A 19,710-nucleotide genomic window follows, 5' to 3' on the forward strand; every position below is an offset into this window, starting at 1 on the left:
ATGAGCACTCAAAGTCGGGGAGTTGACAAAGAAATTCCAACTTTTTGACTTAGATCCAGGTAGGCACTCTCTACCTCATGTTTGCGGGGAAATGAGCACCTAAAGTCGGGGAGTTGACATTCCGGAATGTGCACTTCCAAATTCCAACTTTTTGACTTAGATCCAGGTAGGCACTCTCTACCACATGTCTGCGGGGAAATGAGCACCCAAAGTCGGGTAGGTGATATACCGGAACTTGGACATTCTAGGGTTAGTTCCAGGAACTATGCCTGGTTCTCAGTCTTAGGCAACTCTTCACTTACCTTACCCAATTGATGCACACCCTCCAAGGCATTTTACCTTCAGCTTGCAGCTTAGGGATCCACCACAAATTTCCAACAAAGCAAACATCAACTTCCAGGAATTTGACATGCAATGATGCCACCTGGTGGCAGTTACTGGTTTTACATCAACTTATTTTCAAAGCTTTAAAAAATAAATATGACGATTTTTAAAAAAAAAAATTCTGGAAATTCCAACATTTCTGTTAGCATGCGTGAATTTTATGAGCCTACATTGACTTACAATTGGAGCGTAAGGTTACATTTGCTAACCTTGGAATGAAAAGCAAAATGTTGGAAATTCTCCAGAAAAGCCACCGTGTTTTCCCGGAATTAGTAACCGGATTCCATAATTGCAACATCATGCACATAACACCTAAACCTAACCCTAACCCCACTCCCTCGCCCTCTGAGGAGGCCCACGCAGCGGCCAGGTATACATTCCTAACCCCTAACCCTAGGTCAAAGGTCATAACCATTCATTTAACCCTAGCAAACACATTTGTGACCAGCTGTATGAAAACCAGCCACATGTATCCCCAGAGACATTTTGAGTTATTCACAGATTCTGAAAGTGTAGTTTCAAAGCTATCCAATGATGTCTCAGTCATGGAGATCTGATAATATTTGAATAAGTTGTGGTCATTTGAATGTATACCCCTCTAAAAACCTTTTACTGAGAAAACTGGCCTGATAGATTTGCAAATTGTCACCTCACCTGAGTCAAAGGAAAGACAATTGTGCTGATTTGCATCTCATTGAGATAAGCCCTCCTCTACAGATGTCACAGTGTGACATCTGGTATCTGTAGCCCTTCCCCCTACAGGTGTCACTGTGACACCTGGATCTGTTAGCCTGCAGGGCAGAAAGAATTGTAGTGTTGGTTTATTGATGTAGTGTTATTTTCATTAGGCACTTCACTGGACTTAGAATAATCAGAATTAGAAGGTACTTTATTGAAATGGAAATTCAATTTCAATTTATTGTGCTTATAGAGCGCCAAAACATAACACACGTATCATGGCGCTTTACAGAATGTAGGCAATCAGAGAAAGAAGGAAAGAAAGGAAGAAAGAAAAGCAAGAGAGAGGCCCATGGGTAACAGGGGCGACAGGGGAAAAACTCCCTAGAATTGGAGATATATATAGGAAGAAACCTCGAGCAGATCCACGACTCAAGGGCCTGACCCATCTGCCTAGGGTCAGTACATGACAGTAAGGTCTGTATACATGACAAATGCATATGATAGTCGGGTGTAGAGAATAAGACATGGTGTTAAGCACTTGAGCTGAAAGTTACAAGAGGTGGGATGATTACGTATCCGTTATGGTAATTCATTATTCCTGATTTAGTGACAGAAAGTTCAATAGTCCAGCGTTGGAATTGTCCAGGGGAAGGGAGTTGTCGAGGGGCATGTGGTGGGTTGGCAGACGGGCCAGTAATCCAGGCAGATTTGTCATAGGCTGGTGGTGGGTCGCTAGGCTGTATGGGCCAGGAGTCCAGATAGGGGGCAGTAGTAGGGCAGTCGAGGATGGGACTTCAGGTGAGATGGGTGAGAGGAGGGCCAACACACGGATGGTTGATGACTGGTGATGATATACCTCACAAGTGAGGTACAGTAAGGGGGAAGAAAGAGAGATGTAGAGTGGGTTAGTATTACTGAAAATCAAAATGGTTAATGTCAATAAGTAATCAGTAGTACTATATATTGTTACAGTATACCATGGTGGGAATAGGCAAGAGAGGGAGAGTTGAGGGAGAGAGGGAGAGAATGGGGGAGAGGAGAGGGGGGGGGGTTGTACGGCGTGACACATGAAAAGTCCATGACAGCACTATGCTATAGCAGCATAACTAAGGCATGGTGAGGGGTAGTCGACACCAGCGCAGGTATGGTCAGTGACCACCATCGCACGCACGACTGGGGTGCCAGTCACACGAGGACTCAGCAGGGTGGTCCATTCCAAAAACCCTGAGGTGGGTGAATTTCACGCACCATACCTAACTATGGGAGGCAGTAAAGAGGTATGTTTTAAGTCTAGACTTAAAAATAGGGAGGGTGTCTGCTAGTCAAATTGAGGTAGGAAGATTATTCCAGAGGAGGGGTGCGCGATAGCTGAAAGCTCTGCCTCCTACTGTAGTTTTTGAGATTCTTGGAATTACAAGAAGGCCAGTATTCTGTGATCGTAGCGGTCTGGGTGGGTTATATGGGACTAGGAGATCTTTAATATATTCTGGTGCCTGGCCATTAATGGCTTTGTATGTTAGAAGTAATATTTTGAAGTCAATGCGACTTCTAACAGGCAGCCAGTGTAGAGATGCCAGGATAGGGGAAATATGTTCATATGTTTTAGTTCTAGTGAGTGTGCGAGCAGCTGCATTTTGTATAAGCTGTAAGCTCTTTAGACAGGTGTTATTGCAGCCAGCGTATAGAGCATTGCAATAATCAATCCTTGAGGTGACAAAAGCATGGATTAATTTCTCAGCGTCTGATAGGGATAAAGACTTCCTTATCTTTGAAATGTTCCTCAAATGATAGAATGAAACTTTGGTAATCTGTTTTATGTGATTACTTAGTGATAGGTCAATTGTAACTCCAAGATTTTTAACACATGTGGATGAGGATAGTCGGAGATCAGTAAATGTAGCCTGCGATGAGGATAGGATATCCCTAATCTTTTTAGGACCTAAAACTATGACTTCTGTTTTATCGGAGTTCAAAAGCAGGAAATTGTTTGTCATCCATGTCTTTATGTCTCGTATACATGTGTCAAGTTTGGCTAGCGGAGTCAATTCGTCAGGTTTTATGGAAAGGTATACTTGTGTATCGTCTGCATAAGAATGAAATGTAATGCCATGTTTCCTAATTTCTGAGCCTAGAGGAAGCATATAGAGAGAAAATAACAGGGGCCCTAGTACTGAGCCTTGAGGCACCCCATATTTTCCCATAGTCTGGGTAGATGGTTCATTGTGAACCTGTACAAATTGTCTGCGGTTGGAAAGGTATGATCTAAACCAAGCGAGTGCTGAGTCTTTAATGCCTATCGAATGTTCAAGCCTGTGGAGTAGTATGTTGTGGTCTATGGTGTCAAAGGCAGCACTGAGGTCCAGGAGGACCAATATTGATATATGTCCATTATCGGCAGCGATGAGGAGGTCATTAAAAACTTTAACTAAGGCTGATTCAGTACTGTGGTGAGCTCTGAAACCAGACTGATATAATTCTTGGATTTTATTCATATGCAAGAAGGTACCAATTTGTTTCGACACTATTTTTTCTAGTATTTTTGACAAAAAAGATTAGAGATTAGATATAGGCCTATAGTTGGCCAGGTTGTTAGGGTCAAGGGTAGGCTTTTTGAGGGATGGCTTAATGACAGATAACTTAAACGACTGTGGTACATGGCCTGATAGCAGTGAGTTATTTATAATCTGGAGCAAAGCATTATCCAAGAAAGGAAGAGCAGTCTTCAGAAGATGAGTAGGAATAGGATCTAGTAGACTAGTTGTAGATTTTGATGAAGAGATTGTGGAAGTGAGGTCTAATATGTCAATAGGTGTAAATGAATTCAACGTTGTTTGTCTCATCTGTGATTCAATTATGTTTTCGCTACCATTCAGCAATGGAGTATAAATATTTGGTGAGACTGACTGGATATTAATCTTATCTCTAATTGTTTCAATTTTGTCATCGACCCGCGATCCGACCCGCTTATTTACAAAATGTGTGTTTTTGGTTATAGCCTGCATGCAGTGTGACAGTAGGCCATTTCTGTAAAACAAACTAATTTATTTGCGAAACTTTATGCAGTAGAACTACACGCAGTAGGCATGCAGGACATAATGTTTGCGCAGGAGAGAGAATGAGAATAAGAGCGCAAGCACGCACGCAACCACCAAGGATTAGAACACTATAGGATACGATTTAAAGGCCATGGACATACATCTTTCTTTCGAAAACAGAAATGGTGAGGCAAGGTATAGGCAAGAGAGATACATTGCTGGTCAAAATGTTAGCGTAATAACTGGTTTATAATGCTGAATGAAGCACAAAGCACATTTACTAAAGCACATCCACTGTTTAAAGTCACAAACACAACGAACTAAGGTAACTTTTATGCATGCGCGAACCTATACATACCGGTAGATATGGCTGTGTAGTCTGCGCCTGCCATAACATTTATTCCATTTATTACCGACCGCTTAATTTTATTACAAAAGGCCCTGAATAGCATGCAATAATACACAGGATAAGATGTTACAATCCCATAATCTAATGTATAAACCACATCTAGAAGTTCCCAGTAGAAGGCCCAATAACATACACATACAACAAGCAGGATTGCAAAATGGAAGTCAATATGAATCCAATAGAAAAATAAGAATAAAGATCCTATACACTAGACAATAAGAATAAAGATACTATGAAAAAGATGCTAAATAACAACCAAGGTCCACATGAATGTGCTGAGGTTGTGTGATCAGTGTGATAAGGGTGACAGGGCAGGGACTGACCCTGTGGTACAGGAGAGTTCAGGTATTATTGAGCACCTTACCAGTCCCGGCCCTGTCACTACAAGCGTCTTATGCTTGATCACCCTCAAGCACATTGGACTTTTTAAATTTAATTTATATAGTATATTTAGTATTTAGCTTTGTTAGTTTTCTTATCTTCTACTGTCTTTATTGTACAGTGGAGTTTAGCTATACAGTGGGCAGTGCTTCGACTTGGCCAGCTTCCCTCTCGGTCCGCGCGCGGGATCACGCGACTTTAATTTGTATTTTTCCAGTGACGCTGCAACAACCGGCAGAGGTCTCAAATGAGCAGGGTGTCTCGTAAAAAGAAACGGAGCTGGAAAACCCTACACAGACTTCATGTGAAGATGCTGACTACATCTTCCCTGTTTTAGGACACTGTTTTAATTGAATGCACTTTTGCAAATGGCCTGTCGGACTATTAACTGCTAATTGTCTCCAGGTGGGGTAATGGGTTAATTGGGCGACACTCACCCTGGTGCCTTACAAAAGGTCCAGGATTTTGGTGTGTGGAGGCAGACTGATGTAGATGTGCAAGTTGTATGTGTAACAGCCATTTTAAAACAGTTTGTTAAATTAAAAAAGACTTTTCAACAAACAAATAGCTGGACAGTGTTTAATCTTTTAAAAATGCAAGATGAAGGTCCATATTTTTCACATTTGGTGGCAGCGGTGGGATTATTCCTCTAGTTGTGTGGAGGGGACCCACATTTCAATTAATTTGGAATACGAAGGTGTACTGCGGAGATGGCAGGCCGATGAAGAGACCTGCTGGGTAAAGAGATCACTGGAGAAGTTGCGTTGCTGTCCTGTTGGGTTGGCCGAAGCCTGAAGGAGGAATAGCTTGGAAACTCCTTGTTGCTGACGTGAGCCTTGTGGGGAGCTATTGCCAAGCCTGGCAGAGCAGTAGTGGCTGAAGATTTCCTGAACATATCCAGTGGCAGACTGGCCTGTGGCCTTGGGAGTAGGCCGGTGCTCAGAGCCTGTTATCTGCTGGGATTGCAGAGGGCTGAGCGGTGTGGCAGGCAGTCTGGAGGCCTGGATGAGGAAGTTTCAGATGGGCTGTGTATGCTGTAAAGAAGAGTGCAGTGTTGAGCCAAGAAGGAGTGATCTTGGAATGAAGACTGGCAGTCACCTGAGACTTTTTGAACTGATGTTTTAAGCACTGTTGACTTGCACATTCTGTTTTTTTTACGCTTCAAACTGTGTTTGTAAGCTTAAAAGAAGGGGAAGGTAATGTGAAGATGCTGACTACATCTTCCCTGTTTTAGGACACTGTTTTAATTGAATGCACTTTTGCAAATGGCCTGTCGGACTATTAACTGCTAATTGTCTCCAGGTGGGGTAATGGGTTAATTGGGCGACACTCACCCTGGTGCCTTACAAAAGGTCCAGGATTTTGGTGTGTGGAGGCAGACTGATGTAGATGTGCAAGTTGTATGTGTAACAGCCATTTTAAAACAGTTTGTTAAATTAAAAAAGACTTTTCAACAAACAAATAGCTGGACAGTGTTTAATCTTTTAAAAATGCAAGATGAAGGTCCATATTTTTCACACTTCACTACAGACTTTAGCAAACTGGTTTAGAAATAATTTAATAGCCAGAAATATGCTTGCCCTGCCCTAATAAAGAAATATTTGGTTAACGGCGAGTGAATCCCGTTTGCAGCCGTAGAAGAAACGCAGGACAAATTAAACATTCTGGTTTTCTCCGAGTGCAACGATCATAGACAGACATCATTTGGACAAAATATAGAGCATATTAACCTCCGTTGCTCAGCCAAATGCCTTCCTGTTACGTCCTGTTATCACGGAGTTACAGGCAATAAACGATTTTTGATGGTCACAAGTTTACTTCATTAGCGTTTATTTTTTTCATTACTAAAGAGTGTTTTTCATTTAAAGGCATGACTTCGTGCTTATTCAGAAGAGCATTTAGTGCTCTCCCCAATCCCAGACGTTCACATTGCATGTTTGTTTGTAATGGATGCAACCGCGAGATACGCTTGTCATAGGCGCCGATACCGTGGGTGCTCCGTCTCTCGGGCACCCACTGAAAACATCGAGCACCCACGTGTGCCAACTTACAGTCCCGGCTAAATTTATATTAATTTAAAATCAAACATCGCAGTTTATGTTAAATTCAGCATCTCTCATAATGTGATTGGATATGTTGCTGTCAATTCCCTACTCCATATACTAACCACCAATGAGAGCGTCTCCCATCTGAAGAATTAACACAAGGCTTTGTCGGGTCTTCAGCCCCGAATGTTTAAAATGTATATAGCCCTGAATATCATTTTAAAAGTAGTCTGACAAAGCTTATTGTTTTGTGACACAGCTAAACACTGGTACCTCATAGAACGTCTATAACATAGCCTAGGTGGTCGCAAGTCACAAAAGTAAAGCAGATAGAAAGAACTGACGCAAATCTAGCCTACAACACGCAGACAGCTTCATGTGCAGGGTGAGAGAGCGCGCGCAGAGGTGCTTTATGATTGTTGGCTTCTGATGGTATCTTGCTAATTCACTGAACTGCATTAGGTGACACAAATGGTATTGCCTTTATCTTATAACTCCTTGTCTGAGCGACTACCAGGCCTATGGTTTTTAAAAGTCAGATGTTCCCTGACAAAGACATTCAAAAATTAAGAATGTTTATTGACTTGAAAAATATACTATTTTTTGCAAACTCCCTTCATTCAACCCTTGAAGACATCGCGGTCTGGTGCAGTGTTGTGCGGGTTTGGTCACAAGCGGCCCGCGGTCGAACCGATATTTTAATCAACCCGACCGCAACTCGGACCGCGAATATTAATTAGGACAAAATTATACCCGTGTGTGTTTTTGGTTATAGCCTGCATGCAGTGTGACAGTAGGCCATTTCTGTAAAACAAACTAATTTATTTGCGAAACTTTATGCAGTAGAACTACATGCAGTAGGCATGCAGGACATAATGTTTGCGCAGGAGAGAGAATGAGAATAAGAGCGCAAGCACGCACGCAACCACCAAGGATTAGAACACTATAGGATACGATTTAAAGGCCATGGACATACATCTTTCTTTCGAAAACAGAAATGGTGAGGCAAGGTATAGGCAAGAGAGATACATTGCTGGTCAAAATGTTAGCGTAATAACTGGTTTATAATGCTGAATGAAGCACAAAGCACATTTACTAAAGCACATCCACTGTTTAAAGTCACAAACACAACGAACTAGGGTAACTTTTATGCATGCGCGAACCTATACATACCGGTAGATATGGCTGTGTAGTCTGTGCCTGCCATAACATTTATTCCTGCAGGCTGCCCGTTTTGGCTGTCATACTTTTAAATGGCTTCGCAAGAAGTAGGCCTACATAGACCATAACTTGTACTACTGTCATCTTCTCTAATAACTTTTCCCAATATTTCCCATAGCCTATCGCTTTTCCTGAAGGGGTGTCTTTATTATTTTAACTCGCGTCTTCAGCTTCTTTACTGTTGACTTTACTGTATTGATGCTTTACTGTATTGATGCTAGCCTTCTCGTGATATTTTAAGTAGGCCTATTTGTAGAAAATATATATTTAATTCATTTTAACTGACCCGCCCGCAAATTACCGACCGCTTAATTTCGGGCAGACCGCGCAACACTGTACGCTATGTAGATCGTTTCTCGTACCATTTAATTTCTCAGAATTTAGGTCTACTATAGGCCTACAATAACGTCATCAACAAATACATCTTTTATTTTTAGTTGATCAACCACAAAGAGTACCATAGGCCTACTGTGCACAGTGCACTGACGACTGTAGCAGCCCAAGGTAACCAGTTGTTGTAGATGAGAGGCAACCCCTTGTTTCAGATATCCTGGACAACATGTTACCTGGGTGTTGCCTACGTTATTAATTAATGGTAGCCTACAATAGTTAATTGATTCGCGTAACATATTAGTTGGCTCAAAGAGTAGGGAATCAGGATGGAGAGAGTCACGCGTGTGTTGCTTTTGCGGGATCGAATCCAGTTTAATGCTTTCAAAACATATTTTTTTACATGTCTTTTGTCCGAGTGGCTGTAATGTAGCCGAGCGCTCATGGCATATGAAAAGCGACTTCAAACCGCCTAAAACAACTTGTTTGTGAATGTCTGACAACTGCTGCAGCGCATGCACGCACAAGGAAACCAGTAGGTGGAGAAACCAGAAGGCACACAACACCGGAACGATTTTAAGGCTATTTCGCATAGGCTACTCAATGGTGCTATTTCACACGCATTATAGCGACCCCCACTCACCGGGGTTAGGTGGAAGGTGTTAATAGACGATTGGCGTAGCCTACAGTGGACTAGGGCTGTCAAAATTGCTCAAAAATTATGTTCAAATATCCCCTCTAAAATAAACACATGTATTCGAATATATTGGAATATCTAGGCTATATTATTTGCGCATTATGTCAGTGACGCGCATCATGTCATCTGTTTTTAACTTATTGTATGGTTATTGCTTGAAAAGGGGATCCCAAGCAGCTTTCAGCCATAAGGCATTTCCTAATTCACCCGACACTGATATTCAAAATGTTGAAACTATTTCGGCATAGCAGAAGCAGTTTAATTAAATGTAATGTTAGTTGTAAACAAACGGGCTACTTGGTGAGGCTTGGCCTCACAGATAGGTCTATTAACTGACCGCCCGATTCACGTTGGCTGGGGGGCAGGGGGGGCCATCAGACATTTGTTCCCAAGGGTCTATGATATGTTAATTCGGCCTTGCCCCCAACAAACGCGACTTTCCACCTCTGACACAGCTTAAAAGAAGTCTAGAGGACTCCTAACTCACTGACCTACTTACTGTAGGCTGCGCAAACCACAGGCCTTTTTTTGGGCAAGCCTGCATTCGAGGCAGGCCTTCTGTTGAAGAATTTCATATAAATCCTGCGCTAACAGTAATCCTCCTACCCCCCGCTACCACAGCTGTGGATAGTGTGGCATGCTCACACTTTATGTCTCCTTCTCTCCTTCTTGCAAACTAGGCCTATAGCCCAACCATTTACAGTAGGCTACGTATTCAAAAAATAACAACTTGCCAGATATGCCTTCATATCTTTGGGCTTCATTCAGCATTTTGTTCTTCCACTGGAAATGACTCTTCTATATTTGCTGCCTGCTGCATCCTTTCTGTTTGTATTGTTTAGAAAAGGTTTGACGTCTTGAGTTAATGCATTAAACATTGTTTGCTGGTAACCAGCCACAAATAGCCTACAGATTCTTGCGTGCGTACATTCTCTATTCTCTCCAAAATGTGCCCGTTCTATAGGCTGGCCAAGTGCGTAATTTTGCGGCATAAAGCAGATGTATTTGTTTATTGTACAGAAAAATAAAAATAACCTGTCAAGCAGTCAATTGACTACATTGCAGTCAATAAGTATGGCAAATTACGAAACCAAAACGTGGGTCATAGTTGTCTAAGCCTCTGCTGTGAGGCCAAACCCATGAACAAAGACGCATTGATATCTGCAAGAGTTTTTTTTGGCGAAACAAGCTCACAGCCGAACGAGTCATAGCACTGAAGGGAGAGGCAACTGTGATCTCCCCACGGGCCAATAGATGTACACGTTTTCTCCTGTGCCTACGATATTTAATCCAGTGTTTTGTCAAGTTGCAAAATGCTATTCGTTTTAACGAATTTTTATGATAGTACCCTATACAAAAAGTACTTCATACTATCTTAATTGCTTTATACTCAATACTTGACCAATGGCTATTGCATCTGTCTATTGAAAGTGAGAATGTGACATGTGATCTACTGTGTAGGCTTCATAAAATAAAATAAACAGATTGCTAATGGCCTACATGGGGTGTGTTTCCCGTACAATTACGGAGGTTAGCTTTTTACTAACAGGATGCATCGTTCAACTAACCAACATGTAAGTTACGACTGTTTCCCAAAACTGTCGTACTTACATAGTACTGTAAGTTTGGACCATGATAGCTTCCCAACTTCAGTAGTCTGGACTAAGGTGGTTAATGACGTTTAGTAACACGTGAACGGGAACCTGCACATACTTCTGTGGCGCATTGCGTTAAGGCCAGCAGATGACAGCCGCCGTTGCACAGCAGTTCCCTGTCCAAGAGTTCGAATCTGGGTTAAGATTTTGACAACAATATTGACATCGTTGTTTACCTAAGTTTATCTTTTGTGCAGATCATATTCAGGGTACCCCCAGAATTGTCAGACCTAAATTTAAGACTTTTTAAGACCTTTTTAATGCCACTTCAGATGAAATTTAATACCTACATCGCACCCATTCGGATATAATAAATAATATTAAAGGTAAGATTAAACCTCAAATAATTACTATTTACAAATGTTTGAACATGACAGCAGTGCAGTGGCAACGCAAAGATTTGTCATGGTAGTAACGTGACGGAATGTCCTGCTTCATGGACAAATTTACACAGAATAGAACCTAGTTGATTTCAGGGATTAAAGTGAAGAAAAAATTTTTTTTCAGGCCATACTGTAAGTCATACGTTGTTCATATCAACCTATAGAGATAGCACCCCTTTTGCAGTCGCAACCTATTGGTTTTTAATGTACAAAAAGATGCAAACAGCAAAGTAAAGCACCAAATAAACACCAAAACGAGGCTACAGGGTACTCTTAAGTTACTATATAATTAATGCCACCTACAGGTGAAGGCATAGAACATAACAATCCTATGGTTTGTGTACCCTGTAGCCTCGTTTTGGCCGCCATGTGAATAAGGCGAATTGAGAGTGTTCTTGATTGAGATTGAGTTTTCCTGATGAACAAAACAATATTTCAATACCATCCCTGATTAGCCATTGCTGTTCTTTTCTACTGCAGCAATATTGTAGCAAGGCTTTAACTTAAACTCTTATTTAATTACTTCAGGTCAAAAGTATTTAAAGGGGAGATTTTTTTTCATAACCCCTTCAGACCTGATTTTTTTCTGTTGAGCAAAAAAAAATTTATTCAGCTGATTTTTACTCCTCTCCAATGTAGAAATAAAGGGGGAAAAAAATTATTTAATAAATCATGTCTTTATTACTGTTTTTTTATGTCCATTACAATGGACGCCTCGACTAAATAGGTGTAAAATGACATGAGGACTTAGGGAAAAAACACTGTTTTATTTATTATTATTGAAAGTAATAGTCACATATGACAAACATTTGGAACTGGATGTTTGCATGTGTCTAAATGTTTTTATATGTCTATGAGCAGGTCAAAACATGCACATTCACTAATGTGCCAGATTGCGTCCACACAATACCTGTGGTGCTAGTACAAAATGTTTAGCAGTTTTCAATATACACACACAGTTTGCGTTGTTTTTTGCATTTTGCACTGTTGTTTTCACACAGTCTTGTGAACTGAACTGTTAAATTGAATTTTTTAATTACATGTTCCAATACGGAACACCGGGGGTATGTTTGCAACATATTTGTTTGTGTATATGGAGGGAATGTGCTTTACTAAAGTGTGTGTGCTCATTTTACTAAATTGTGCGCTCAATTTTATAAATCGTGTGCTTGTTTTACTAAACAGTGTGTTTATTTTACTACATTGTGGGCTCATTCGCTAAATTGCACTCATTTTATTTCATCACATTCTCATTTTAATTTTTTGGAAAAAGCACACAATTTAGTAAAATAGGTGTACTTTTTAATAAAACGAGAGCACGATTTAGTAAAATGAACACACTGTACTGTAGTTAAACGAGCGCACAATACACAAAAATGTGTGCACAATCTAGTATAACGTGCGCACAATTTAGTAAAGCGAGCACATGATTTAGTAAAATGAGTGTGTTTTCTCAATACATAGAAAATCTTGCAATGACACCCTCCAGGAGATGTCATTGCAAGATTGTTTTTGTATATCAAGATAATATACGCTCGTTTTGCTGAATTAAGCACTTATTTTACTAAGAGTGCGTTTATAAATTGCCACTCCAAGCGCTCTGAGCCAACTAAAACTTTTAACCGTTCGTAAATTTGGACCGAGGGTGGAATTATCGTTCGTTTATTCAAAGTGTCACACTCTCAGAGCATCCAGAGCGTACTCTGGGTACTGTTATACTAACAAGAATAGATTGTAATATGGTTAGTACGGAACCCTAGAGCAGTCATTGCAAGATATTTTTTGGTATATATCCAGAAAACGTATGCTCATTTTACTAAATTGTGTGCATATATGGCTAAATCATGCGCTTGTTATACTAAATAGTGCACTCTTTTTACTAAATTTAGTAAACATACGCACAATTTAGTAAAACGTGCACACAATATATTAAAATGTTATGTAAAATGTAATAAACTAGTTTTTTGAACTTCAGAGAGCTATTCTATTTTCAGTGTCAGATTGAATTTACGAACGCACCCTAAATCGTGCACTTGTTTTACTACATAGTGTGCTCGTCTACTAAATCACTCTTTTTAGTAAATAGTGCACTCATTGTACTAAAATGTGCACTCATTGTACAAAAAAATAGCACAATTTGACTAAATGAGCCCACCATTTAGCAAAATGGACACACTATTTAGTAAACCGAGCACACATTTGACTGAATTCAGTGCACAATCTAATAAAATGAGAGCACGATTTAGTAAAAATGACGACACAATTTAGTAAAATGACGACACATTTTAGTAAAATGATTGCACATTCATCCAAAATAGCTGAAATAAATAAAAAATGCATTCAAAATTATAGCTTGGGTCTTGAGGATATGTCAGAACATTGCCTGGTGAGTGCCTAAATGAGTGTTGGCTAACATCTCCCAACACCTGATGTCCATTGGGATGGACATTAAACTCCTGTACTACACTGTTATGAAATATATTCAAACTAACTTCAAATATCATCACCTGCAATGGTTAGAATTATACTGAGGGCAAATTGGTTAGGCTATCATAAACATAAATTCATATTTATGAGGGGAAAAATGTGTTTACTCCTGTTCCTATCTAGCTTCAGAGCCATGCTTGTCTTGTCTGATGTCTGAAGTGCTCTCAGATCAAGTTACAGGCCCTAACTGCATTCTGATTGGGTCATCAGGATCCAATCAGTTACAAAGCATAATTAAAATGGTGAAATCACAGATTTTCATTGGTCTAGACCCAAAAATATGTCATGTCCATTCCAATGGACGTATGCAATTCAACACCAAGTAAAATCTATAAAATCAAGTTTGCAAGACTTCACATTTCCTCATCAAAGTAATGAATCAGAACAGTCTAGATACTGTTCATATTTCCATTTGTTGCCTCATCCGCATTTAATGAAAACATGGTAATTTTGAGTTTTACAGACAACTCAGTTTTCCAATGAGCAGCAATACTGTGTGTGCTCATGCAGGAGGTCTGCGCATCTGATAACGACAATCTGGAGAGGGCGCTTTTGTCTTCAGCAACAGATTGTATAAGGTTGACAAGAGGTTGCGATATGGTGAGGGACAGGTCGTGTTGCGCTATGAAAGAACATGCGTAGCGCAAAAACGGTCAGCCATAGATAAACGTACACAAATCATGACGCTAATATGCGAGGTTCTGGTAGGCCTACTGGTTATGGTTTTGTGCTATACATTAATAATAGCAAAGTTTTAAGTTGACTATTTTAATTTATTTTTTTTGTCAACATACGCTCACAACCTACTGTCGTTAAAAGTGAGGCCTAAGCAAAATGGGCTACAAGGCTGTCTGTACGTCATAAACACGACTGACCCCCTTGCTTAACATAAAATAATAATGTCGCGAACTGTTCACGCTCTGAACTGAACACGCTCAGTCAAAACCTTCCGTCGGAAATTGGGAAAAACATTGTTGTACATGTCATAACAGACGGGAGGCATAGGCTACGGTTTATATTGCGTCACTTTACACATAATGTTAGTTGCATTGATTAAAAACTGTAACAATAATAGTACATCGGGTGGCATAGCAGGCTATCTGTTCAAGTCATAGGTGACACCCAAAATGAATGACCTCCCCTGACAAGAGTTTGCGATAGTAAGAAATTGTCTACATTGATGCATGGAAAGAACACAGCCTCCAAATTCGCACATAAAGCTCACAATAGCATATCCAAAAAAAGTTAAACGGATTGGGCAACCTCATCAGCTGTCTCGATTGTGTCACTGTAATCCAACTTTTAGACCGTCCTCCAGACGTGTTCTTTTTTTTTTAAGCAACCGCCCCAGGCCAATGAGACAACCGTGTAGCTACAACATAAACAAAGCGAAACTCATGGCTGACGTATCTTCTTGAGCAATCTCTGATTGAGACACAGAAAGTTCTCAAGAACACTATTAGGTCTTTAAACATTTACCATCACACACATTCATTCATCGGACCTAATATTTGTAGTTGCCTTAAAAAAAGGAAAAGAAAAGGTGATAGAAACCCCCCCTCCTTTTTTTTTTCTCACCGGATCTGCATCGATCTCAAATGACATTTCTAAAATCAAATTGACGGAAATCCGTCGTACGACGGAGAACTTTAATCCTTGTGATTTACGCTACGTGAGGATATTACACTAAATCTACTGATCATTTGAAAAATGAAGACCTCCGTGAAAAAATTCCAGACTTTGAGGTGAAATTCAATACTTTTTAAGGCCTTAATTTAGGAAAATGAAATGTAATACTTTTTAATACTTTTAAGACTCCGCGGGTACCCTGATATTATCAAAATCAGAATCAGCCTTCTTGGCTTGGTTTGCATAAACTAACAAGGACCCCCCCCTCCATGAAAATCAAAGGCTACATATTCTCAGCTGACTCGTCAAAAAGTGCGCACCACCTTATTATTATCTGCAGGTGTGTGACTTACGTGCACATGGCTGCAAATTGACTTTTAATTTATGTATTTTCTGCCTTGGGCATTTTAAAATATGGATGTATGGTGGTTAGAAGTGTAAATATCAATTAGAAGCCTAAATATATTTATAATTATTAATTTGCAAACAAATAACTGGCGTCAGTGACGTCTTTGACACGAAGATCCCTGGAACTATGCTTCTACTAGCCAAGGGCGTAGGTTTGGTCTGAGCTTTGGTGGGGACACTACCCACTAATCCCCCCGAAAAAAAAAGGAAAAGCCACTCAACTCTTTCACCAGCCACTAAATGTGCTACTGTCCAACTACCCATAATTAAAATGTGCTACTGTCCAACTTGATCTATACTGTGTAGCACATAATCTGATTTTAATATACATATGTAGGCTATATTTAACATTTATTTTCTATTTGGCCTGTTATGAAATCATGCATTGACCCATTTAAGCACAGCTCAGTTTTAAGAAACTTAAATACATGCATGCTTAGCATTTTGTAAAAAGAATCATTAAGGCTACATTGACAACTCTTAACCATAAGCTGCCTGTATATTCTCTGATTCTAATATTTACAGATATCTAGGCGATGTAAGCACAGCTCAGTTTTAAGAAATGCTTAAAGCCGAAAGACCATGTTGAATTTTTCTACAATTTATTTAAAAACCGGATTACTCTGGAACAGCTAACTACCGGTATACACGGGAATGCATTACACCTTTGTGTTCGGTAAGGTCTGCTGTTTATTCTGATATATGGGTTGTCATGTGTTGCGTGAAGAGTGTAGGCCTACGATATTCCACCGAGATGGATATGGAGATGGGCACAGAGAATAATTATTAAATCTCTTGAAGTTAATTTTTCTCTCTAACTGTTTATCACAGCAAATAGTGGCTATAGCACCGTTTAAAGGCTGAGAAAAGGCTCTTTCATGTGACACATGTGTGATGAGTAGCCTACCCGAGGAGTTCAACAGAGAAGAATGGATGAATTTGGACGCACTTCATATGCCTTGTAGTGAAGTGAAGCTGAAGCGCAGCGCAGGAGACTGCGGCTCACTGGTAGTTATTATAGGTAACTTCAAATCAGCGCGATTTACCCTTATAGGCTACTGCACATTACACGATCTGTACGAGATGATCCGCAGCAAAGTGAGAAAGTATTTAACTCTTTGTAGCGCATGTGAGCGCTTTTCCCCCCATTTCAACCTGAATATTGGTGGGGACATTTCAGTCGTAATCTGACATTGGTGTGGACACGTCCTTCGGTCCCCACGCAAATCTACGCCCCTGCTACTAGCATTCTACCACAGGTCGAGAGGTGTAGTTGTAACTACACAACTTTACGATAGTGGTTGCGAACGTTCGTTGCTACTATGGTTTTGGGAAACACTAACATAGTGTAACGATGCATTGGACTATGAAAGTTCCAAATATGAATGCAATTCTGCGGCATAAAGCAGATGTATTTGTTTATTGTACAGAAAAATAAAAATGACATGTCAAGCAGTCAATTGACTACATTGCAGTCAAGAAGTAGGGCAAATTACGTGGGTCATAGTTGTCTAAGCCTCTATAGCGTAGCCTTTTAAAAACGTCGCAGAAGCCTACCCAAGGCTACAGATTAATTCTGAACAGTTATTTCTCTACTGGCTCAATTATCACACCACTGTTTTGATTTGCGTAGTTGCGTTAACCAGGGCTTTGAACCGGTTCAAGGAACGAAAACGAAAACCGGGAACTTTTCGTATTTTGCAGGGAACAGAAACGAAACCGGAAACGTTATTATTTTTTATGTTCTGGAACAGGAAAACTTATTTAAAAATAATGGTAACCGGTTAATACTGGTTTCATTTCGTTCCTCAAAGTTTTCGTTGCCTAATTAATAAAAAAAAAAAAGTAATTATTTTCCTGCGCACGTTACCATGACGGCTGAGGTTCACTTCCTGTGTGACATCACATCAGACATTCGCAGACTGGATGGAGAGAGAGCGGTGGATTACAAAGTCTCCACTCCACATCTTAAATAAGAGGTAAATTACGATCCATCGTTAATTAAAACGCTCATTCCAAACACAATATCAATAGCTATATTTGTCGACTCCATGTTAATGATGGACTAGCGAACATTTGGCTAAATGGCGCCAACACCTCTAAGCAAGACAAAACAAAAGACTTGTTACGGTATGAGTAGGCCTACTGGATGGCCTTTCCCCCCCCGACAGTTGGAATTTGTTGTTGCCCGAGTGGCATAACCACGTGTCTTAATAATGTTGTGTGGAAATTTTATCTTTTAACAATAAACTACACATTTGAAATAATTGTAGGCCTATTTAATTATTATTATTATTATTATTAATAATATAATAATTATTATTTAATAATGGTTGTAATATTATTACATTTGCTTTAAGCTGGATGAGAAAGCTGTGACATAATTCTATAGCATTAAACAGCTGACAGGAACGAAATTAACCGTTCCGGGAACAGTATTTTTTTGTTCTAACCAGTTCGTGAACGTCAATTTATTGGTGGAACTCATAACCGGAAACGTTATAATTCCGTTTCTGTTCGGAACGAACCGATTGGAAAAAAAAATCGGTTCAAAGCCCTGGCGTTAACCCAACACTGACATGTAGACAGCAAATTTCGATTTTCGTTACCACCATGTAGTCAAGCCTTAAGCCATACCCAAGTAGCCTAAATCGAGGTAAATCGAGCTTTTTCAAAAGGGGCGGCAGGCAGAGCGATGTACAGTGGCAGAGCGACGCACAGTGGCTGAAAGTGGTACTAAAGCTTGACGCCTCGTAATGCGTCAAGTGGTCATTTGAAAGCGATGCCCACTGTATGTTTACACTTATACTTATGTTTACCATTTCTGCTGTAAGTGCATGTTGTGTGTGATGTCTGTATGCTACTGAGACCCTTGAATTTCCCCTTGGGGATCAATAAAGTATCTATCTATCTATCTATCAATATAAATACCTGAAGTGCTGATAACTCTTGATCTTTGGAAGCCTTCAGAAGTAGGGACTCAGATGCTTCTGACAGTTGAAGTTCTTGACAAACACTCAGCCATCTGCCGTTCCAACAAGCTGTGGGATATTGAGGTGACTCTCAGGAGAGCTGTTTTCCACTACCTGATTACAGCAAGGGCCACAATGTAAAAAAAAGAACAGAAGAAGAAAAAAATATCTTTTAATAGCTGTTTTCGGGAGCTTTGTCCTAGAGTGCCAGCAATCTAAACCATTGTCGATGATTTTTGTACAGCCACAGCATTATTCTGTGTTATAGCTATGAACACATACAATGGCTCGTTTAAAAGGTGAGACTTTAAGCTCTCGGTGGGTGCAAACCGTGTATTTTTACACGCCTCTGTTCCTGAGAAATCCCAAGCTATAGATATAACGTCTTTCATGAAATATGAAGTGTTGCCTGTTACTTAAGCCCTCCTTACACTGACAGACTTTGGAAAGATTTGCAAAGATTTGGAAAAGATTTTTGAAAGACTACAGTCTCAGACCCTCTCACATCTAAAGACAAGTAGTAGAGTTTTAAGTCACAGACTATGATTTTGCAATGACTAGGGATCTTGCAGGGTCACTATTTACAAGACTGCAACTAGATTCCTTTAAATTATTACCCATCGTGCAATAGATAAACAGGAACTGAAAATTATGGCCTATAAACTCAAAGTCGTATTTTTATGTTTCTGCAGCATTGTTTCATGCGTGACATCCTTAACCGATATAGCTGTTCTGTCACGTGGAAGAGCCGACTACATATGTATAAGAAATGACAAATATTATAAGATAACAAATAATTATAGGCTACAGCTGTCGCCTACTTTGCCCCTTCCTGTTTGCTGTTGGAGAGAGGTCACTATTGGTTTTTATAGTTCACGTCACTATTTGCATGAGCCACGACTAGAAAGACTTGCGATAATATCAAACATGTTTGATATTGTCGTAACGGCAAAACTAGAAAAGGACTGACTCTGACTGACTTAAAACCGCTAA

This window comes from Alosa pseudoharengus, unplaced genomic scaffold (assembly GCF_046254945.1).
Source record: "Alosa pseudoharengus isolate Yale_2024_CS ecotype anadromous, Long Island Sound unplaced genomic scaffold, YU_APseudo_1.1 YU_APseudo_1.1_scf_4, whole genome shotgun sequence".
NCBI lineage: Eukaryota > Metazoa > Chordata > Actinopteri > Clupeiformes > Clupeidae > Alosa > Alosa pseudoharengus.